Consider the following 18,578-nt stretch of genomic DNA (forward strand, 5'->3'; position numbering starts at 1 on the left):
AGTGCATATACTTCAAGTCTTTTTTTCTATATGTATATTCATACATGGACACTTACTTAGCACTGATAATTTTTCTGTTAATAGAAATTATCAAAATTGTTTAAGGAAAATAAGAAAATCTGAGTAAACCAAGCTTCTATAGTGTAGAAGCATGAAGCATTAAAAAAAGAAAGAAAAAAAAAAACTACCAGAGCCAAAATAATCTTTCATATTGATTTACCACTAAATTTTCCTAACTTTAAAAAAGTAGGAAATTCCCACACAATCCAAAAAAAGAATCTCAGATCTTAGCGAGTAAATTCTAGAGTGATAAAAAGTGCTTTTCATTTTTTTTCTTGAGCAAGACTTTTTTCCCTTGTGATTCTTTGATTAGGGCTTCTTTTTTATTTATTCTTTTTCTCTTTTTTCATGAATAATTACCTACATATTTGATTTGTTTGCCCTATTGGTCATTTTTTTCTCTCATAATTTTCATCATTGTCCTTGCCTGCTGCATTCTACAATGAGAAGGCGCCTTCAATCTGCTTTCCACAAATCTGATTATATTAGCTGTTGCCTTCAAAGGCAGATTTAATTCTTCTATTACATTTTCTGTTTCCTTTCGATCCTTTGCATTTCAACTTTTTCAATCTTAATGCCTTATATTTCTAAGTTAATCGATGAATGTGTTAAGGCTAAAAAACAACTTTCTAAGATATTTTTCTGTGTTTTGTATTAACTCATTGACCTACATATGATTTACCTCTGAGACTTTCCTTTCCCATGTCAAAGTAATCATTATCCAGATCCTGTTTGACTTTGATTGTGTTGTTGCTATTGTTTGCTTCTAGATTTGAGAATGTGATAAAATCTAATGAAGGGTGGTATTTTTCAACAGACAAGTCATAAGACTGACCCTTAGCCCTTGGTCCTACTGATAACATGGTTTTTAGTAGAAAGACTCTAAGCTTCACAGTTGAAGAGTAAACTGTGAACAATCTCAGGCCTAAATTCCAATTGGTATCGGACATTCAAATAAAAGACGTCTGCTAGAATGTTGGTGGGCCACCTTCTCTCCACACTCTGTGGTTCTGTGATGATATGATAGAGTTTAACAACACACACACACACACACACACACACACACACACACAGTACTATCGTCACCTATAGGGACTATCTTTCTCCTTGGTTACAATGTATTCCCCTAAGACCTTCCTTTCTTTCTAGCCTTTTCAGAGGGAGCAGGAAAGATAATCCTCAAATGGATATTGATATAAAGGCATTGATTGAAGGGAGGTACCAATGGCTGCTTAGCTTTCTGAGTCATACAAATCTTGAATCTCTGAATCAGCGGGCAGAAAGTAAGTGAGGAACACAGAGTCTCTCTATATTATTTAAGGCCATGGGTTTGTTCTACTCCAGACTGTGAATTTCAATTTAGCAATGTGGAGTCTTCCCAGAAGCTAATAATAGATTGGCAGAAAGTCTCAGTTTTGAATTTTGTCATAAATTTTCATCTTTCTCTATGCCCTTATAGTCATTTTAAGCTGCATCAAGCACAGTTAAGATGGTAGAACTTCCAAAAAACAACTATTTCTGACATCGTAAACTAGGATTAAAAAACCATCCCACCAGCCTCATTTGGAGGAAAATTCAATCTTCCTCTAATATTTACTCACAACCAAAAGTCACTCCTGAACATCTGTGCCATATGACTTTGACACTGATGGCAAAATAGTCATTAATAACATAGCACATGTAAATATTTGGATCCATTTCAGTAGAACTGAGAAAGCCACAAAACTGTCTTACAAAGTGACTTTTCATTGCTGACTCAGTGTTCATTTTACTTTGCCCCCAAAGTGCTGTAATTTTCTTTGGTATTTTTTGAAATAAACGAGTTACATTTATTTTCAGGCTTTTTCAGTATAGTGGGGAGATGAGTTCATTTTCATTTCATAGCTGGTCAAGACCCACTTTTATCTCTTAGAATTATACAAGGTCTATACACTGCTCAGGAAATGACAAAGCCCAGCCTTCTAAATACAATTTAACTTCTCTTTTCAAAGGATAAACATAATGAAAAAAGAAGAGGGAGAAAAAAACGTATCATGAGAAAATCAGCAATATATCACACATCAAAATTTTAAAGTCTTGGTTTCGTTTTTTTTTTTTTTGCGGTACGTGGGCCTCTCACCGCCGGGGCCCCTCCCGCCGCGAAGCACAGGCTCCAGACGCGCAGGCTCAGCGGCCATGGCTCACAGGCCCAGCCGCTCCGCAGCACGTGGGATCCTCCCGGACCAGGGCACGAACCCACGTGCCCTGCATCGGCAGGCGGACTCTCAACCACTGCGCCACCAGGGAAGCCCTAAAGTCTTGGTTTCTTATAAATAAATTTAAAATAAATCATTCCTATAAACTTTCAACTTTTTTTTTCACTTTTTTTCATGTCAATTCTTTCATATAGCTCTTTTAAGATGTTTTATCATTGTCAGTTTTCTTGCAACGGTTGCATGTGAACAATTTGGAATTTGATCTTTTTGTCTCTTAGATTATAAAACAGGCTTCTGGCTGTATGTTGAGGCAGTATGGAGCAATATAAAAAGACCTGGGCTAGAAGATGGAAGGTCTAGGATTGATTTGCCTCATATTAGCTCTACTGACGCTATGATTTACTGTCTGGTTTACAGGCTAGTGTCAGTCTGCACATGCTAATTGGTCTGCACCATGAGGAGTATGGAAATGGAGAATAAGCATTAGAAACTTTTATAGACATTTATTAGGGTGATTATATATCTGTAAGATAATGACAATAATAAATATGTGGACTTGTATATTTTGTGTCTACCTTTTAATCGTTTCATTTCTCTAGCAATTAACTTTTAGCAATTTTATAAAAGCATTCAGTCTGTAATGGATTAAAATGAATTAACAGTAAACTGACCCTTAACCACAGGGTCTGAGAAGCACTGAGCTATATCCAGTAGATCAGTTAACCTGTTGGGACCTCAATTTCTCCATCTGTAAAGATATGAGCAATGGTCCCTACTTTGTCTTTCATAGAGATTATGTGAATACTAAACAAAATTACTTATTCATAAATTATTTGTAAGCTATAAGACTTCATATAAGTATATGGTTGTTATAGTCCAAGTAAAAATCATTTGGGAAATAGCATGGCAGCTCAGCTAAAAGAAGGTTGGCATTTACTAGATACCCAATAAATGTTTGTTGGCTTTATGAGTAAATACAAGAACAGAAACTCTGGCATCAGACAGAACTGCATCCTAACAATTGTCTCAGGGAGCAATTTGTGACTTAAGGCAGGCCACGTATCTTTTAATAGCACTGTTTCTCCATCTGTAAAATGAGAATATTAATAGCGTCTATCTTTAAAGGTTGTTGTGAGTATTCAATAAAATAATGCAGTAAAGTATTTAGTACTTGGCACGTGGAATGTATTCAATAAATATTAGTCATAACATTTAGCTTTTAGCTTTTTCTTTGCTAAGGAAATGTTCGGTTGTTCATATGCAATTTCTTACTTAATTCTTAGGAAAATATAACTAGGTAACTACCATAATCTCCATTTTTAAATTAGGAAAGTATGAATGAAAGAATTAAGCAACTTCACAAAGTCACATAGCTACTTTAAATCCCTGTCTGTCTATAGCAGAATTGGAGACTTTTTCCACCTAATACCACCTCCCTAAGGTATTCTAAGTAATGAGAATACATTTTATAGGCTACATTTTAGAAACATTCTCATTTTTATTTATAAGCTATGAAGATTTTTTGTGTGAGAAACAGCATCAACAGATTTAATAACGCATAAAAGAGATACCCATGAATCATCTTTTCACTTACCAATTTGACTTGTTGGTATCCTCATGCTGGTGGTGGCCACTTTCAGTGTTCTGCTCTGAACCTCTTCTCATAACCCTATTTGACTGCTGCCAAAAAAATGTAAAAAGAAAAATGATATTTACTTCTAGAAGAATTTCCATATATTAATGACCAGAACAATAATAATTCAAATTTACATAGCATGATTTATAAAGCTTTAAAAGAAACAAAATAGGGATTAAACTTCTTCACATGTTTGGGGTTTTGCATCTTGAAAGCAAGTATATTGTCATGTTTTATCTTGGAATTCTTAGAATATGACAAAGTATCTATCACCTAGGGACTCATTAAATTCTTTCTTTTTTGTTGTTAAACAGATGAAAGAATGAAACTCATGTTCAAATACATTCATATATTTGAAGATTTTCAATCTTCCACTCTGGAAGGCAAAATGGTATTTTGTTGTAATGTAGCTGTTTGCAGAGAAGAAGAAAATAAATCTGAAGGAGAAAATATTTTTGCCGTGCCAATAAACCTGACATTTAAAGGTTAAAATTGACAATGAAGTCGACATGCAAGACACAGATTATTCCTTGTAGCTTCAGTATTTAAAAATTATTGGATGAACCTGAAAATCTATTATCAAAAATAATTATTATCTATTTATACAGGAAAATTTAAATTCGATGAATTCAAAGTTTGAATTTACTTTTGGAGTAACTGTAAAGTTGAAAAAGGGAAATAAAATACTCTTTTTAGAATTAGAATGTGTTTTCCATTGTCCTAACGACTCTTCTTATGCTACTTCCCAACTCTACTCAACCCTCTGCAATCCATAAAAAGAGAGAAGGATAAAGGAGAGAAAGATAAGTTGACAAAAAACAGTAAATACTATTCTAGGATAGAATATTAACTCAAAAAGGTGTAATGAGGTGAAATGCTTTCTTAAAATAATTAATGTCAATCGCTTTCCTTCACACATCATACTTTTATACCAGATTGCCTCTTTGACATTGCCACTTGTGTGACCAATAATAATAGTCATATCATATCATAATAGTGATTATTATTTTGTTGCTTACAATGTATCAGGAACTGTTCTTATCATTTTAGAGGAAATATCTAACTTAATATTTACAATAGCCCTATAAGGTAGGTATTATTAACCTCCCTCTTTTTTAAAGATGAGAAAACCAAGTCTCACTTTTAGTAAATTATTAAACCACCACTACTAATAACCAATAAAGTAGGATTTGAACCTTTTCCAGAACCTATTCTGTTAATTGCCAAGGTATCTACTACCTTCCAAACTTAATCCAAACTAGAACTCTTGATTTTCCTGATGTACCTACCTAGGTCTTCCCCCACTGCTTAGGAAATTGAGACATCTGCTTTGTACTCAAGCCAGAAACATAGGGATCCTCCTTAATAAATTCCTTTCCCATGATAATTATGCACCCTAAATACAGCTAAATCCATACAGCTCTCTTCTTTCATCAGCTGAAGCCACCATCATCTGTTACCTAGAGGACAGCAAAAGCTTTCTACCTATTCTCACTGATCCTCCTCTTGACCCATTCTATAATCCATTGTTTATACTCTGGCCAGGGTAGACTTTTGATAGCATTATTCATCATTTTACTACTCTGCTTAAAATTCTTCATTGGCTTTCTATTGCACTGATTGAAATCCAATTTTCTTATTGTTACCTACAAGCCCTGACACGAACTGACTACAGCCTACCTCTCAAATATTACCTTACACAGTTCTCCTTCACTTTTTATTGGGCTCTCACATACTCTTCTACTAATAAGCCATGGTCTTCAGCACCTAAGGACATTATTTTTCAGGAAATCAAGCGTAGAATGCTCTGCAACTGGATCCTTTTCATGCCTCAAGTTCAAAAGCCACTTTCTCAAAGAGGTTTATCCCACTTGATAAACCCCAAAGTAGTTTTTTTTTTTTTTTTTTTTTGTGGTACGCAGGCCTCTCACTGTGGGGTACGATCCCGTGCCCCCTGCATCGGCAGGCAGACTCTCACCCACTGTGCCACCAGGGAAGCCCCCCCAAAGTAGTTTTGATGATAAACCCCAAAGTGGGTTTGGGGTATCAAGTGACACTTGATATCACAAAGTGTCTTCATTCCCATCACAACCTATAATCATAATTTAAATTTATTTGTCTATTATCTCTCTTCTTCACTGGATGTGGGATTCATGTGAACAGGAATCTAGCTACTAATAAGTAGCTCCTAAATATTTCTGATTAATAAATGTATGGATGAATGAATAATACTGTTAAAGTATATTCAAACTAATTATTCTTCCTTATATTTATTCATTCCCAAAAGGAAGAAATCTTGCATTTAAAGAAACAGGAAATACAAAACCACAGAAAAAATGATTTTCCTCATACTCATTCATGTATATATGCTTGCTCTTTTTAGATATTAAAACAATTTCTATTATGAAAAATAGATTTATTTATATATTTTTTCTTAACAAGAATCATACTGAAGACCACAAATGTATCCATTAGTTATTTTCTGAAAGGTTCCCAACTGTAACTCTCTCAGTGTGGCATTCTGTGGGGAATACTGATATTACATATACTATTAATTTTGGATTTGAGCATAAATTTTATAAGTATGCACAGGCCAGGGTTAAATATTTAGAGACTTGTAAATTATTTGTGTCCTATCTGTAGCTCTGATCAAAAACAAGCCAAAAAGAGAAACCAGTAACTCTCAAACAGCACTGAAGTAAGCTTGTACACAATGAGGCACTAATATTATTACAGGGCATACACTTTGGTTTTATTCACACAAAACATGACATATAAAGATTTTATTGGTTTCACTAGCAGAGTATTTTTCTATCTGAATCATTCTGCTAAAATACATAAACCCAATAAGCTTTGTTTCTGTATTATTATTATTATCATTATCAATATTATTATTATGTTTTAAAACATTGCTTTTCAAATTTAAAGTGAATATGAGTTACATGGTATCTATATGCACATTAATCAAACCTCAGATTTTTGATTTGGTGGGTCTAGGGCAAGACTCACGAGTCAGTTTTTTTTTTTTGCGGTACGCGGGCCTCTCACTGTTGTGGCCTCTCCCGCCGCGGAGCACAGGCTCCAGACGCGCAGGTTCAGCGGCCATGGCTCACGGACCCAGCCGCTCCGCGTCATGTGGGATCCTCCCGGACCAGGGCACGAACCCGTGTCCCCTGCATCGGCAGGCGGACTCTCAACCACTGCGCCACCAGGGAAGCTCACAAGTCTGTATTTATCACAGGCTTAGGTTATGCTGATGGTGCTGATCTACTGACCACATATTGGGTATCAAGAATTCAGATTATAGTTCCAGATGATTCAAAATTCATATTGTGTGCGTGTGTGTGTGTGCTTTCCATGTGCAAAAATATTATAACTATAACTAATAGAGGGTTTTAAACTTACATTTCCCTTTTTCAAAAAAGTGCCATTACTGTGAGATCAACAATACTAAGTAAGCATTTAGCAAACCTTACATACATCTACTCTTATTTTTTTTTGTAATTTACCAATAATTATGAATAAAGATTTCCCTTGCTTTGAAAATAAGTGTTTATCTTGATGTCACCTAGTGTAGACTCCCTTGAATTTAACAATACATAACAAAATAAATAAAATAGTGACTTTTTGTCACTGGCTAATAGGATTTTAGGTAACTTTTGCTTTCTTCCTCACTTTTTTCTATATTTCCAATGACTTTTACCTTACAGATTTTAACTACCATTTGTTAAGTCCTACAACACCATGCTAAGTATGTGTGTTTATGTAATTTCATATAAAAATGTGATATCTCATTTAATTAATAAATTTATCCATTAATGTTAATAATAATAGTTATAGTTTTTAGGTATTTACTAATGGTCACATACTATATTAATGTTTTGCATGTATTAATTCATATAATCCTCATTAAAAAATAATCTATTAATATGTTGAGTTTTTGAGGCAGATAAATTAATTCAAGATTATATGGCCTAAAAGTGGCAAAACTGAGATTCAAATTTAAGTATGTTATACCTTATTTTTATAATAAGGTGAAAATTAATATTTTTTGAAGAATCAATTAAATATCTTCCTTAATGGAAAATATTTCAGGCAGCCAATAATATTGCAAGAGAAAACATAGGACTCAACCTTTATATTACATGCTTTACTAAAAGAATATATGTTAAAATAAGAACTATGTGCAGGAGCACAGGAAAAGTCATTATAAACTTTACAGAATACTGATTCTAGTCCTTATTTCCAAAACTTAGCAAAAGATTATTTCATTGCTAAATATTACTTTATTACCGATGATGACCTTTCTGAAAGCATGAGTTTTATCACTGTTGAAAGGATGGAAGAAAAATAACTAGATATTGAAAGAAATAAATTTTTAACAGTTGTGCACCAATATAATAAGGATATGCTTATTTGTGACCTTTTTAGCTAATTTCCAAATAGCAATATATTTCATAAGCATGTCTCCAAATTCCATTAAAGAAACAGACACCATTGGTTATACCTACAATCACCATTTCTCTCATTATGAGTGCCATTACTGAAGCATGTCTTACCTATTGGAATCATATACCTACACACACACAGGCACGCACACACACACACACACATATATCCATATAAGGGAATTTTGGGGGATTATGACTATTGCATTTTGGGAAAACTTTAAATAGGAGCACTTCCAAAACAGAATTTCAACCCTAATAATAAATTATTCTCATCTAGTTTGATAGATTATGTACTGCTATGATTTCATGTGAGGTTCACTTAAATTTCCAAAGAGTTGATATTATAATCATTGTAGGTTATAATGGTTGCACTTAGATTCAATACCAAATCAAAAACTTCTAACAACACAGAAAAGGCATAGTTTCTGTCCAATACATTAAGATGGCTCCTTTCTAAAAGAAGTTTAACAAGAACTGGCCAGTTTTCATTTTCTTCACTACTTCTGAGAGCCAACCTCTCATCTTCTTTGCCTGCATCTTCAAATGCTTTCTTCAACTTCTTTGTAAAGAAGCATGTAAATGCCTCCGTAATATAAAGCATCTCGTTTCTGATTATGTTCCCAAATCAATCATTCAGAAGTTATTCTTTTTGAAAGTAGTTGTGGAATTGTTCAGGAAATTCCTGGTGCAAGACCCAAGTACAGGGGTAAAAATGACAATAGTTTAGATAAATTTCAGACAGGAGCAAAGAAGAAAAACACATTGTATATAGAAGTGTATACTTGGGGTGGGGTGGGTCAAAACTGAAGGAGAAAGTATTGCTAGGAGGAAGAATCTGAGAATTTTAATACCCCTGGGTTCATATTAAGGTATTTGACCACTTCCTAACTGGCTTCTTAGATTTCAGCCTCTTTTCTATTCACTGCTCCTAAAATGCTTCCATGCTTTCCATCCAGTATTCTTACATTAGTTTAATTTTATTTATTTATTTTTTAATATCCAAACTCCTATGTCAGGCCTTGACGTTCTTCTATAATCTAAAATTTGAAAGAGGGTAGATGGACTTTCCTGAAGAAAGAAAGGATATTGCTACCTCGCCTCTATTACTGCACCCGATTCTTAGCTGAGTGAACTGCCTGGACAATGGTCTTGGCCCTTTTTCCTAAACCAAGTCCTTCACCAATTTCACCAGATTAAATTCTCTAAATCAAAGCTAGAAACTTATCAATCCTTTTTCAAAACATTTCTAAGGCTTCCCTTTCTCTACAGAATAAAGCGGGAGAATGAAGCCAATTTCTAACTCCTTAGTCTGGGCCTGAAGACTTCAACTGTCTTTAATTCACCTTTTCAGACTCATTTCTGCAAATGCATAATGCAGATGTGCATTGCAAACTGCAAAGATCTTCATCACTGTGAGTAATTTCATTCTTAAAGTAAATCTGTGAAGTGAGACTACTGAAACACAGAGATGTTGTAACTACCCTAAGTCTTTAGTTAAGCTAAAAAATAGTGGAAACCAGGGTTGAATCTTCTACCTTGAGTCCACAGCCACAAACAACTTCTCTGTCATCCAAACTGCATCATTAACCACTTTTTGGAATACTTTATTTTCCTTTCTCTAAATACAGACTTACGTCTTTTTTAACCTGAAAAGATAATGAAGTGTGGACTGAGAGTGCAGGCCCATCAGAGGTTATAAAGATCATTTAAGCACAGTTTAAGAAAGATTTTTACCTAGCTTATGGAGCTCTGCCAAGATAATTCTCTCATCTGGTGGTAGCTTCCTACATTACAGATACATTACATACGAAGAATTAACCAGCTTCCAACATTGGCTTTGCGTTTCAAAACCTAAGAGTTGCCAAGTGTCCAAATCTCCTTTGAGCTACACAAGTTTAGGACAGGTAGATTCATTTAATATAAAACAACTTTTCTTAGAATTAATATTGTTTCTCCTTAAACCTATCATCATCATTTATCTAGATACCCACTACCATAGAGAACCTTACTGCTATTCCTATTTCCAAAGCAATGGACTAACTGTTGATAAAGTGTTTTTATGTGTACTGAAGGCATTTTGGAAATAGCTCTCAGATCAAACTAAATGAGTTCCAGTATAAATAAAGAACCTGAGACATTGCAGATGGCACTCAGCAAGATATTGGTGTGACAGCTAGAAAGATGCAGCGTGACCCTCTGTAACTGATGTTTTGTATTGAGTGCAGGGTCTAATAAAATGAGTTCCAACATGAACTTGTGTGGTCAATGAAATCTGTATTAAACCTAAATATGCGCTTTGACTGCTGCTTTAGTGAAATTAAAAAAAAAGATAAAAGACAAACTATAACTAGAATGGTAGTTTGAGTCACATTCAAACCTCAACATAACTGTTAAATATGTACTTTCTATTCTAATGAAGGTGAGAAGTGAAAGAATATTCCTATCATACATGTTGCCTCACAGTGAACATTATTTCAGCTACAATGAAACATGACTTTATTTTAAAACCTCTGGCACATTTTACAGTTTGATCCATTTTCTAACACTTTCAAAGCTGTAGTTCATTAAATTACACTTGTTTTATATAAGCCACTCAATATCTACTGTTGATCTACAAAGATTTATTTTAAATACATTCTACTTCCTTCATGTAGATCAATACAGACAGCCTCCTAAAGAGGTATATTGTTTCACCATCGTAGGAAAAGCTTCACACACTGGTGAGTTAGGTAGAATTGAAGCGAACACCTCGGGATAACAGGCTACGTTCTATCTACAGCCTGACAATTAATCAGGGGCTCTGGTGTCAGCAGTGGCTTCTAACTGCATCATCTTTCCCAAAATGCTCTTCACCTGTGTCAGGTGAGCGAGAATTGCTGAATGAGGTTTGGTTGTCATTATTTGGTTACAGCTTAGTGACAGATAATCACCCCATCTTGAAGTCGTAAGTAACTCGGGCCATCCAGGCTATCTCCCATTCAATATGGGGATACTGGCTTTTGTTGACAAGGGTCCCCAGTGCAGCTCCAATGGTATGAAAAAGGAGCTGAAACAACAACTCAAACTATTGGATAAGAATGTTTACATGCCGTGGAAACCAGCCTCCTTGTATCTGTCACACATTGGTCCAAATTTTGCCCTCTAGATATTCAGAAAATATAGAATCCTAGTTCCACATGGCAGCTCTTCGAATAATTGAAGGAAGTTATCATTGCCCTGCAGGGACATGGAGCATCTTTCCGACTCAACATCATCACTTTCCTGAACATAAAATGACAGACACATTCCTCACATGACATGTTTCCAGACATTTCACCAGTCTGGTCACTTTCTTTTGGATGCACTTCCATTTGTCAATGTCTCCTTTTAAAATATCTTGAACATCCTATGACTTTTCTGAAGCTTCTAGCAGAAACTGAATGCCCAGAGAATACTGGGAAATTTCTCTCATCTGTGAAGAGTGATGAGACCTAAACTTAAAGAAAACTTCCACTTCACAAAAGTAGACAAAGAACTGACCGTTAGAATATTAATGGATCAAAAATTCAACTCTAAGCTTAGTGGTGTTGCAGAGTAGTATCTGAGAGAATGTTGTCTGTAGTGTTTTGTTTGCAACCCACAGGCAACACTCAGTTGTCTATATTGTCTGCTAAACCTCCAAAATTTTGGACTCTTTGTCAGAGGAAGGACCTGGGTCATGACTCTCCTTAGCCAGCTAAGTAACCTCAGGCAAGTCACTAACATACATGGTTTTCAGTTTCTTCAGTACTGTAATAGTGATTTTTGTCTGTCAATTTGACTAGATCACGAGGTGCCCAGATGTTTGGCTAACCATTATTTTTAGGCGTGTCTGTGAGGGTATTTCTGGTGAAATTAGCATTTGAATTGGTGGACCTAGTAAAGTGGTTTGCCTTCTTTGATGCAAGTGGACATCACCATATCTGTTGAGGGCCTGAATAGAAAAAAAAAGTTGGAGAAAGAATTCAGCCCTTTCTGCCTAATTGCTTGAGATGGGACATAGATCTTTCCCTACCCTTGACACTCCTGGCTTTCAGGCCTTCAGACCCAGACTGAATTACACCACTGGTTTTCTTTGGTCTCGCAGCTTGCAGAAACCAGCTCTTGAGACTTCTAGCTGCCATAATTGTATGAAACAATTCCTTGTAATAAATCTCTCTCTCTCTCTCTCTCTGTCTATATATATATATATATATATCTTACTGGTTCTGTTTCTCTAGAGAACCCTAATACAATCATCAAATGAACTAGATATCTCTAAGATTCTATGTAAACTATAATTTGTCCTGGTGAGAGATTTCAATGTTTCAAAACTTCTTGTTTGTCAGCAGTCATGTCTTTGTTTATAATTTAGCCCAGCTGTAAATAGTTTCATCTTCCATAAGATCTGAGAAAATGTTTTGCCAGTTCCGCCGTATTACTATTTACATATTCATTTGTTGTTTCACCTAGCAACTTACCTTTGTGGGTACGTGAGCATATCACAGTGCTTGACAATATGGATGGTACAAAGGAATATAATTGCAGCTCTTTCCCTTGAAGAACTTACAGTCTAGTTACTACATTTAAAGATACTACATTTAGGGCTTCCCTGGTGGCGCAGTGGTTGGGAGTCCGCCTGCCGATGCAGGGGACACGGGTTCGTGCCCCGGTCCAGGAAGATCTCACATGCCGCGGAGCGGCTGGGCCCGTGAGCCATGGCCGCTGAGCCTGCGCATCTGGAGCCTGTGCTCCGCAACGGGAGAGGCCACAACAGTGAGAGGCCCGCGTACCACACACACACAAAAAAAACCAAAACAAACAAACAAAAAGATACTACATTTAAAGCAGTAAAAATATGAGTGTCAAATGTTGATGACAATAAACAATAATGGAATTCAGAGGACAGAAGGATCAACAGGGCCTAATAAGATGGAAAGGCCTTCATGAAGGAGATGGAAGGAGACAGGGCAGTTGATGAGCTGGGAGAAAGGAGTATCTACAAACTAGTCAGAGTGATCAAGCTTTTAAAGAGCCCTCCATTGATCTAGAAATTATGCAGCAACTGCACACAATAACTCTGAAACACAGAATCACTGGATAAGGATCCAAATATAAACAGAGGATCTTAGCAGCTCCTGGTGCACACAACATCCCACCCTGCTTAGTTAACAAGATATAACAATCAACCGTGAGGTTTTACAATTCCTATGGGGTGTGTGCAGTGTCATAAGTAAAAATATCAGAAGACGTGAAAACAAGAGGGGACCTGATATCTACTTTTGGGGTTTGACATACATATGTACATGTGCGTGCGTGTGTGTACTCAGGAGATATATATTTAAAAATAAATGAACTTGTTGTCAACTGGTTTTGGAGGGGGTGATTCTAAAATCTCGGCTACTGCTTTTTGTTTTTGGCACCCTCTCCAACTGGTGAAACAGACATTTCATGACTTTAATCATGGGGCCAAGTGACACAGCTCTTAATGATCAATTTTGTGATAGGAGCAAAGGCACGAGCCTTCAGAATCAATTCCAGTGTGTCTGGACAGACATCAATTTAAGGATACCCTTCTGATGCCTGATTAGGGATCCAGCAGAATTGAACTGTTGGGTCTTGTTGCTAACTTCTTCCAACAATCTCCTTGAAGGTAGCACTAGCTGTTCTTCAGCCCAATCATTTTCTTGATGAAAACAGGCACAATGGAGACAAGTAAAAGATTCTGTGCACCAATTTCTTACACTTAAGCATATGTAGACCCATTATCAGAATGAGAGTGTCTGGAAATTATTGTGTCACAACTGGCTGATGCAAAATAATAGGTGCTCAGTAATTACTTACCAAGTAATTGAGTTTCATAAAATCTAGGATTGCTTTGTGTCACTTGGAGAAAAGATACATTTATCACAATCAAGAAATTATCCCTGGAAACTTCCTCCAACCCTTTCTCTCCCCCAAAGAAAATATATATAGATACATAGGCATGCATGTGCCTTCTCATGTGTACACATGTGTGTGTGTCGTATTGTTTCCTGTTACCTAGATTTCTGTTTTCAAAGGGTATTCCCTCATGCAAGAAAAGATTTTCTCCTTTTATACTGAACAGTGTGCTGGTGATACGAGGCCTCCAACCAAATACTCCTTTAACCTCACAAAGATATCTTGTGCTGACTCTCCTTTAACTCATGAAACCAACACCAAGTTCCAAGGAACAAAACGCTTAGTGGAATTTTTAAAAGAATAAAAATAATAATATAAAATCATAATCAGTGGGCTGGAGACAGAGTTTATAGTCATTCCCTGAGGAGTTGAAATATAAAGCCAGACTCCCTTTTGGAAGGTGCTAATATTCTGGGTACTGAGGGTACAGACTTAGTTGAGACATACAGAGAAACAATTCAACATGCTCAGTGCCAAGCAGAGGAGGCAGGAGCAGTTCCAGAGGAAGGTGACATCAAGTCAGTGTAAGAGGAAGGTATATGCTGGAAACCTATACCTTCCTATTGGAAGAAAGCCCAGACAAAGTTAAAGTTGCTCACTAACCCAGCAGACGTTATCGTGGAGACAGACACTGGTCCCTTTGTTGCAGGGAACTAGCTTTGTTTCATCCTCTGTGCCTTTCCTGAAGCAGGCTATCTTCTAAGAGTACATAGAACGTTGGAATCTTTTGATAAATTTTTTTTTTGTATGTTCCTTCCACCACTGCAATTTGGGCGAATACATTATAGTATTTCTGGAATACAGGTAATGTGTTTTAGCATAAGTTGATCCTATTTCAACAAGCCTTATATGATTATTTTAGAAGTCACTAAATAGAGTTTGGGTCATATGCATGATAATTCTTAAACTGAAATTTTTAAGGAAATTTGTCTAAACGTATTTGAAAGCCAAACTTATGAGACCTAATTCAATATAATCAATACTCCCATGAAACACCCTCTGCTCCTCTCAACCCACATAAAATGTGTGGGAAAAAGCAAATTGCCCAGTGGAAGATTGAGTAAAGTGCATACAAACATCCATAATATACCCACCAGAAAGATTAATACAAGCTGCAGCGTAAGTCTTAATCTTCTCCGTCCTGTGACAACTCAAGTCAGGGAGTGCAGTGAGCTGCATTCAGGCTTGATCCTAATTTATTGCTGATGTGGCATAAATGTTAAATACTGCTGCTGCAGTCATTAACCCAAACTCATTAATTATGGAGGGGAATGAAGGAATATTTTTTCAGCTTAATTTACCAAGATGCTCTCAGTCAATAAAGGTTGGCTATTTGATGAGGGTTCTCAGTTATTAATATGACCCATAGTGTATAGATTAAAAAACAACATAAAGCAGAGAAAAAAAAACCCAAAACCAATTACTCCTACTTAACGGCTCCAAAGTATACTCTTAAGTACGGCCCTGCAGACATCGAATTTGTACGTGTACATACTCTTTTCTATCAAACCAAATGAGAGTCAGTTTATTAGGATAAATTTTTTTTCTACCTTTTCCAAGGGGATGGTTTTGAGTAGTGAAAAGCTGCATGGGATGTGAGGATGTGAAGTACAGTCAGTATGGATTCTTAAGGTTCTTGTGGTTTTTTTTAATTTGACAAATGTTTGGGAGTGCCTCTAGAATCTTGAGAAATCATCAAGAAGAGAATTTAAAGATATGTAGTGATATCCAGAATTTCTGGGGAGGGGTTCTGGTAAAAGAACTCTCCCTCTCTAAGCCTTGGTGATCAAGTTCAATGTAAAGATACGGAATATCTGAGTTAAATGTTCTACTTACACTAGTGCGTTTCATGGACTAAAAGGATGAGTAAATTGAAGAATATTTAAAAATTCTAGTTTAAGGGATGGACTATGAACAAAAATTTAGAACTATTTTGAGCACATATTATATTCCTCATTCTGCCTTAATTCACCCTTTGATGGCTCTCCTTGCAGAGTATATTGAACAAAGCCATGTCTTCAGTGAAAGGACCAGGAAATAAAAAATAAGTTGCATTTATGTGGTTTTTCAAAGCATTCAACTTAGTTTTAATAATCAGAGTTTTGCCCCATACACATTTCACTAATTTATAGAAAGTTTATGTAAATTATGCAACATCGGTAATAAGAACAGCTAACATCTAAGGTTTTTGAACAAACAAAGCAGACATAACAGACTCTTGGTGGCAGCAGAAGTGCTTGTGTGTGTTAGAGAGTGAGGTCTGGCTGTGCTCAGGGCATTAGCAAGTGTGTTTTACAGAGGAAATGGACAATTAAACTATTCTAGAGAGCATGTTAGAGGGTTACTCGGTCATCCGCTGAGAGTTCCTCTTGTGTCTGGACCCAAAGTTGGTAATGAAGTGGAGTACACTTTTCTCTTTAAAGTTGGTAATAAAGTGGAATATACTTTTCTGTCCTTTGTCTGTTCAGCTCTCTCAAGAATCCCATAGAGAAACAGGGTAACTGGGCCACTATGTTTGGCCATTTTTGGATTGACCGAATTCCTCCCATACCACTAATATTCACAAATAAGGCAAGATAATGAACATTAATGAAATCAACAAGCAAGGGAGTACTGAATTTAGTCTTCTAACAGCATCAAAGTAGTCAGCAAAGTTCCAGATTGGTACAATGGTGAAAGAGGTATGCTATTTTCAAATCCCATCCCAGTTAGATGGTAAAAGATTCCACATAGCAGACCCAAGGGAACAAGTAACACTCATGTCCCATTATAACATAAGGGTAAGACAAGCTGATGTTGCAGGAATTTAAGAAAAGAAAACAATACTCAGGCTTAGAAATCTTGAGGCAGCTATTCTCAAATACAGACCATAAGCTGCTTCTAACTGGCGGTACAAGAATCAGCTTAAGAGCTTATTAGAAAGCAAATTTTCCATTCTACACTCCAAGAAATTCTGATTAATTAAAGGTGGGTGAATTAGAAATGTGTGTTTTAAAAGCTTCCCAGGTGGGACTTCCCTGGTGGTGCAGTGGTTAAGAATCCACCTGCCAATGCAGAGGACATGGGTTTGAGGCCTGGTCCGGGAAGATCCCACACGCTGTAGAGCAATTAAGCCCATGCGCCACAACTACTGAGCCCATGTGCCGCAACTACTGAAGCCTGTGCTCCGCAAAAAGAGAAGTCACCACAATGAGAAGCCCACGCACCACACAAAGAGTAGCCCCTGCTTGCCACAACTAGAGAAAGCCCACTCACAGCAATAGACCCAATGCAGACATAAATAAATAAATAAATTTATAAATTTATGAAAAAATAAAATGTATGTCTTTAAAAAAAAATGTATGTCTTTAAGGACACAAGAGTTCCCTTTTCTAAGGATCCATAGTCCTTAGTTTATAGTCTTTATCCTATCATATTTCCAGGCAACGATCCATACTTCCAGATAGCCAGATAGCCAGAAACGGAATTATCAGAGCAAGAAGGGCAAAGGGCTTCTATTTAATGAGGCATTGCCTTTTTGGTCATGAAGAAGATCCCTCTGTTAGTATTTCCAACTACATTTCTTTCAACATAATGCAACACATGGTCACCTTTCAATGTGAGGGACCCAGGGAAAAATATTATAGCTGACAAACTGCTTCCAAAATCAATATTGGAGTCAAGTGAGGGTGGATATTGGGTAAGCATCCAGCTAAGCATTCCAAAGTCATCTAATGAAGACACAATAATAAATTTTTGGAGCTATATTGGTAAATGTAGTATCTACTCTCTACCCCCTCTCTAAGAATTCTCTAGCTATTTCAAAGTAAAGTTATTAATATAAATAGTTTATATGTGACTTATTTGAAAAATCACTCAACATATATACCACAAATCTATTAAATCCTAAAATTATAAATTCATAGAGCATTCAATTTAGAATGAATATTAATAGATATTTAGGCTAACCTTTTCAGTAGGTGTCTAGTACATGGGAGATATAAAAGTATACGTGTATATGACAATGACAGGATAAAAAGAATACTAATCTGTCGGGTAAAGATTAAGGTAAACATTGGGAAATACTCAAGGACCCCAGGACTCATTTTTTTACTCAAAGACTTATGGAGTTTTGTGGGGTTTTTTGATCTTTAAATTTCAGAAAGAAGACCAACCTACATTAACTTAACCTATATCCACAACGTTTGCGTGTACCTTTCACAAGAAAGTAACCTTTGGTTCATTTATCCATATCCTAAAGAGAACCTGTTCGTCTCCAACATTTCACAGCTGCTATAATTGTCACCTTTTTTCTAA

General features: G+C 36.1%; 1 long non-coding RNA gene across 1 annotated transcript in view; it reads right to left on the minus strand.

The window, feature by feature from the left end:
• Window positions 1–18,578, minus strand: part of LOC137227087 (uncharacterized) — an 891,048-nt gene that overhangs the window by 202,679 nt on the left and 669,791 nt on the right. Inside the window, exon 4 of the long non-coding RNA XR_010944687.1 lies at window positions 3,850–3,935. This is a non-coding gene — a long non-coding RNA (uncharacterized lncRNA). The remainder of the gene's footprint in view (window positions 1–3,849; window positions 3,936–18,578) is intronic.

Source organism: Pseudorca crassidens, chromosome 7, assembly GCF_039906515.1.
Source record: "Pseudorca crassidens isolate mPseCra1 chromosome 7, mPseCra1.hap1, whole genome shotgun sequence".
NCBI lineage: Eukaryota > Metazoa > Chordata > Mammalia > Artiodactyla > Delphinidae > Pseudorca > Pseudorca crassidens.